Below are 6,797 nucleotides of genomic sequence, written 5' to 3'. Positions count from 1 at the left end.
ATTGTGATAAAGCAAATTTTTTTTTCCAAAAAAGTAGTAATTTCACCAAAATAAGGAATTTTTAAGGAAAAATGAAATAGTATATGAAAGACAATGGAAACCCGGCTGGGTGTGGTGGCTCATGCCTGTATCCCAGCACTTTGGGAGGCCTCGGAGTTTGAGACCAGCCTAGCCAACATGGGTGAAACTGCGTCTCTACTAAAAATACAAAAATTCACTGGGCATGGTGGCGCATGCCTATAATCCCAGCTACTTGGGAGGTTGAGGCAGGAGGATCACTTGAACCCGGGAGATGGAGGTTGCAGTGAACAGAGATTGATTGACTGCACTCCAGCCTGGGTGACAGAGTAAGACTCCATCTTTAAAAAAAAAAAAAAAAAAAAGACAATAGAAACCCAACCCAATCAGGCTCAAAAATGAGAAGACTCACTAGCCATGGCTGATGAATATGGAGACAGGATTATTGCCAAGGAATATGCACCAGACTGGGGTCTCAGTTATTTTGGCCTCATTTTGTCTTCAACTAAAAAATTGACCTCGAGCAAGTCACCCAAACTCTGAGTCTATTTTGTAACCTATGAAACAAGAAATTAGGCTATTAGATTTGAATCCCATTCCCCCTTCCTTTTTATAGACCAGTAAAATGGTTTTTTTTTTTTAATAGTAACTTGCTCTGTCACCCAGGCTGGAGTGCAGTGGTGCAATCACAGCTCACTGCAGCCTCACCTTCTGGGCTCAAGCGATCCCACCTAAACCTGCAGAGTAGCTGGGACTATAGACATGCGCCACCATTACCAACTAATTTTTAAATTTTCTTTAGAGACGGGGTCTTACTGTGTTGCACAGACTGGTCCAGAACTTCTAGACTCAAGTGATCCTTCTGTCTTGGCCTCCTAAAATGCCAGGATCACAGGTGTGAGCTACTGCAATTGGCAAAAACCGTTTTTAGGAATTTTTTTTAGGAATTTGAATAAATTCCCCCCCCCCCCAAAAAAAAGGCAGAACCTTTTCTCAGGTGAAGCAAAGGGGGCTGGATGCCAGAACCCTTCTTGACTGACTTGATCCTGCCCATAGCTGACTGCCAAGTAACATCTGACGAGCCACCTAAGGTTCTGGAGAACAGTTTGAAAGTCAATGATTGTGCTGGGTTTTTTTTGTTTTTTTTTTTTTTTTTTGAGACGGTGCCTCACTCTGTCGCCCAGGCTGGAGTGCAGTGGCCGGATCTCAGCTCACTGCAAGCTCTGCCTCCAGGATTTACGCCATTCTCCTGCCTCAGCTTCCCAAGTAGCTGGGACTACAGATGCCTGCCACCTCACCCGGCTAGTTTTTTGTATTTTTTAGTAGAGACGGGGTTTCACCGTGTTAGCCAGGATGGTCTTGATCTCCTGACCTCGTGATCCGCCCGTCTCAGCCTCCCAAAGTGCTGGGATTACAGGCTTGAGCCACGTGTTGATTTTTAAAGGCCTATAAAAGGAGCCACCTAAGGTTCTTGAGAACAGTTTGAAAGTCAATGATTGTGTTGATTTTTAAAGGCCTTTTATAGGCCTTTAATATGCTTGAAGTGTCTGTAGTTTAAAAAATAAACTTGCTTATCATTGTCTAGGAACATTAAAAAAATAAATTTGTGAGGTTTAAAAACAGTATACAGTCAATTATTAAGCTTGTAATAGAGGCCTTTCCGGATTACCATAAAGTAGTCTTTAATCACACTCCAGTCACCATGACAACATCCTATATTATTTTCTTTATAGCATTTATCAGTTCCTAAAATTATCAATACTTGTGTGTTTGTCAGTTCTCTCTCCCTAGAATGTGTATTCCTTGAGGAAAGGGATTCCCTAATCTAAAAGGGATTAATAATGAGATGATGGCATCCAATATATGCTCAATATATTTGTCACCTAAGGATTTCAGAAACATAAGTTTCCATTCTGATTTTTACACTTCACATGTTACAATGTGGTCATCATATGGGTGGTTTCCATTTTCTCTTGAAAATTAACCACAATTTACTAATTTTAATACACTAATTTTGGATGCAGCCCTGGAAAAGGGAATATGTTGTAGGCTTTCTGGATTCTGTTATGTTCTTCCAAAGAGTATGGGATTTTGTATTTTTAAGCAGGTAGATAACTTTTTATTTTTATGTTTATTTTTTAAATTTTTTTGACATGGAGTCTTGCTGTTGTCACCCCCGCTGGAGTGCAGTGGCATAATCTTAGCTCACCACAACCTCCGCCTCCCAGGTTCAAGCTGTTCTCCTGTGTCAGCCTCTTGAGTAGCTGGGATTACAGGCGCCTGCCACCATGCCTGGCTAATTTTTGTAGTTTTAGTAGAAACGGGGTTTCACCATGTTGGCCAGGCTGGTCTCGAACTCCTGACCTCGTGATCCATGAGACCTACTCCTAGGCTAGGAGATATAACTACCAATGCACTGTCATGGCAGACCAGATTAGTTAATATTATAATTGAAAGGACTTTCTTTTTTTTTTTTTTTTTGAGACGGAGTCTCGCTCTGTCGCCCAGGCTGGAGTGCAGTGGCGCGATCTCGGCTCACTGCAAGCTCCGCCTCCCGGGTTCACGCCATTCTCCTGCCTCAGCCTCCCGAGTAGCTGGGACTACAGGCACCCACAACCGCGCCCGGCTAATTTTTTGTATTTTTAGTAGAGACGGGGTTTCACCGTGGTCTCGATCTCCTGACCTTGTGATCCGCCCGCCTCGGCCTCCCAAAGTGCTGGGATTACAGGCGTGAGCCACCGCGCCCGGCTGAAAGGACTTTCAAAGCAAATGTAATTATTAATATTGACTCTCATATACTATAACTTAGATTTCCTGAAAGGCAGGCATCACACCATGTTCATCTTTGCAATCCTGTAGCAGCTCACATTGTACTACACATAGGTGTTCAAATAATTTTCATGTAACTCAAATGAGTAGTCCCTAATTAGGTGTGGAAGTAACAGGAAAAGTGGTAGTTTGGAGAATTACTCTAGAAGGCAGAACGTTTTCATCAATCTACAAGAACGTTGAAATGCACAACTGATAAAACAACTTGTGAGATACAGAAATATAATACTGAAATATAAAATTAGTCAATTTAATCATAAATCTATCACTTTATTCTAGTTAGCAACTGATTAAATAAAACGTAAGTTCAACTTCCTGTGCTACCTATCAGTGTTCACTCAGTAGATAAAATGTATACACTCTCATGATTCTGGGAGGAAAAATCCACTTTAAATGGCAAGAGCAACCAAATTATTTGGTACCCCTCCTTCATGGCTTTGAAACACCCAATTCACATTGTTTTCAAAATTTAGCAAGATACTATTGCATTTTGCATAGTATTGTGCATACAATAGGCACTCAACTTTTTTTCACATGTCTTCAGTTGCTCACAGCCTCTGTTCTAGGAATTTATAGACGCTGCTGAATTGTTTGATCTGGACTGCTGAACACTAACCTGCAATCCACTGAACTTAAACCAGTTCTCACGCTGGCTTATTACTTTCTAACATTAAACAAATCTTTACCTTTCTTAGACTCTTCATCTGTAGAAAACAAACAATAACTAGTTCAGAGAGTTGTAATGATTAATGGAGAACATCTGAAAATATTTTATAAGCTTTAAAAAAACGATAAAGTGTTCACAATAAGTTTTAGTGCTAGGCATGTTTGTAATTGGGAACTAACTTGATAAAACTTTTTCCCCCTGTGCCTCAAAAAAAAGTTTCATGAAATAGAACAATTTATTTGTTCTTTAACCAACTCAAGAGGTTTTGTTCAATAGTTCACATACTTTTAGCAATTAAGAACAGTATACTTGTGAGGTTTTTCATAGGGAAATCTGGAAAATAGGGCAGAGCAGTGTTTTCCAAGGTTTAAGGTATATAACAATCAACTGGGGATCTTGTTAAAATGCAGATTCTGATTCAGTTGGTCTGGGGTGATGGCAGGGCTGCTGATCTTCTGACCACTTTGAGTAAAAAGGGTCTAAACCTATTGATGAAAGATAATAAACAATCATCTTGTTCATGCTTATGATTAAAGATAGCATCCAACTAAGTTGTTTTCCTACACAGATAACTAGTGGGTAGGCTAGGTAATTTTTAGAAACTCTACTTTCAGTTGTGAATTCATGACACTTGGAACAATTGCTGAAAATGTAACAATTTTTCTGAGAGTTGGAGGCTAAAACCTTAGAAGGAAGCACTTCTGAGGGCTTGTAAGAGATAATTTTCTTCCCTGTGCAACTCCTGAAAGGGAAAACAATTGCTTTAAGAGAAAGTTTACATAGGAGCCAGGTCATCTTAATCTGGCAGCTTCTGATATTGAAGTCCATGGACATCTAGTGGAAAGAACAATGGACTGGGAAACAGAGCTCTAGTATTTATTAATTTGTTTCCTAGCATTGGGTATGTATGTACATTATTTTGTTTTTAACTGTCTCAACTTCCTATCAGCAAAATGGGAACATTGGTCCTGACAACTTCATAGGGTGACTATACGAAATCAAAAGGTAGTATATGTAAAAATGTTTCTTCAAGGCTGTTAGAGGTTAAGGTAATATAATGGTAAAGAATGCAGACCCTGGGCCGGGCGCGGTGGCTCAAGCCTGTAATCCCAGCACTTTGGGAGGCCGAGACAGGCGGATCACGAGGTCAGGAGATCAAGACCATCCTGGCTAACACGGTGAAACCCCGTCTCTACTGAAAAATACAAAAAACTAGCCGGGCGAGGTGGCGGGCGCCTGTAGTCCCAGCTACTCGGGAGGCTGAGGCAGGAGAATGGCGTGAACCCAGGAGGCGGAGCTTGCAGTGAGCTGAGGTGGCGCCACTGCACTCCAGCCTGGGTGACAGAGCGAGACTCCATCTCAAAAAAAAAAAAAAAAAAAAAAAGAATGCAGACTCTGGAGTCAGACCAGCTTCAATTCTTTATAGCTGTGTATTATTTACTTTCTTCTGGTTTCATGTCAAAACTAGACTGAGGAATAAACAAATGCCTCTGGAGGAATTTATACTGATGATCATTCAGGAAAATTTCTAAGTGATTTTGAGTATCAAAGATAAAAGACAAATTATTTCTCCAGAGCTTCCCATTTATTATTTTGCATTCACATAAGAATACAGATTATATTCATGATAAAGAATATTAAGGCCAGGTGCAGTGGCTCATGCCTGTAATCCCAGCACTTTGGGAAGCCAAAATGGGTGGATCGTTTGAGGCAGGAGTTTGAGATCAGCCTAGGCAACAGTAAGACCCCTGTGTCTACAAAAAAAATTAAAAAATTAGCCCAGCCTAGTAGCACACACCTATAGTCCCAGCCACTTGGGAGGCTGAGGTAGGAGGATCACTTGAGCCATGGAGGTCAAGGCTGCAGTGAGCCATGATCATGCCACTGCACTCCAGCCTGGGTGACAGAGCAAGACCGTATCTCAAAATAAAATAAAATAAGAATACTAATGATGAGTGTATTAGTTTTTTTTATTGCTAATATAAAAAATTACTACAAACTTAGTTGCTCAATGCAAAACAAGTATCTTATAGTTCTGTAGTCAGGAGTCAAAAATGGGTCTTACGGGGCTTAAAGATGTCAAAATGCCAGTAGGGCTATGGTCCTTTCTGGAGGCTCTAAGAGTAAGTCCATTTTCTTTATTTTTCCAGCTTTTAGAGGCTGCCTGCACTCCTTGGCTCATGGCCCCTTCCAGCAATGAATCCCTCTGACCTCTGCTTCTGCTGTTACATCTTCAGATACTCATCCTCCTGCCTCTATCTTACAAGGACCTTGTGATTACACAGAGCCCACCCAGATAATCCAGAATAATCCTCTCATCTCAAGATCCTTAACTTAATCACATCTGCCAAATCCTTTTCACCATATAAGGTAACATATTCATAGGTTCCAGGGATAGGATGAGGATATCTTTGAGGGACCATTATTCGTCCTATTACAATAAGTTATCCAGATTTCCAAGGTCAGTATAGAAACTGAAGATTGTGCTGTCAATCAAGCTTCTATACTCTTGAGAATCCAAGGAATTGGCAATTTTGAATAGTTAAAAGTGGTCCTTTAAAGCTTCATATGTAGTTGAATGCAAGGAGGGGAAAAATTCGCTCCAAAAGCTAATATTCAAATACAAATTTATGTATGTATAAATGATTACTAGATTATAAACTCTAAATTTATGGTGTTTTATGGAAAGAGACCACTTTTCCAGCACCTAACATATAATGGGTGCTAAAAATGCTTTTTCTGAAAAAATTAAATATACATTTGTTAAATATCACATTGTTCAAGTTCAAAAAATTTAAAAACGTAATTGGCCACACTTTGAATTCTGGCACATATTAGATAAATTACTTGCCTCTTCCACAAAGTGGGTTATAGAATTAGAAACAAGAGTGCCAGTTTTGAAGTCACACTGTTTTGGTTTGAGTAGCACCTTTGTTACTTGCTATGCAGTTGTTCAAAACCTGTCTTAAGTTTTCTTATGTACAAAATGGGAATGAGGATAGCACTGATCTCACAGATTCACTGTAGATTATGTGAAATACATAGAAAGCAATCAGTGTGGTGCAGATTAATGACAAATCTTGTTAACCTTCATTATGTCCTTTTCCTAGTGGCATTTCAAACATTTCACTGGCCTTTGTTGACCTCAGCTAAGAGAAAAAGAAATTTTTAGGTGCAATTATAGCCTCAGGCTTATATTCTTATAGGACTTAAAAGGCGGAGTATGAGAAGCTTAGTGCTTCATGAAGGTGGTTCTTATACCAGGGCAACCAACGTCTTCATT

The sequence above is a fragment of the Macaca fascicularis genome, chromosome 4 (genome assembly GCF_037993035.2).
Source record: "Macaca fascicularis isolate 582-1 chromosome 4, T2T-MFA8v1.1".
Lineage (NCBI taxonomy): Eukaryota > Metazoa > Chordata > Mammalia > Primates > Cercopithecidae > Macaca > Macaca fascicularis.
This window is presented reverse-complemented; position numbering follows the sequence as displayed.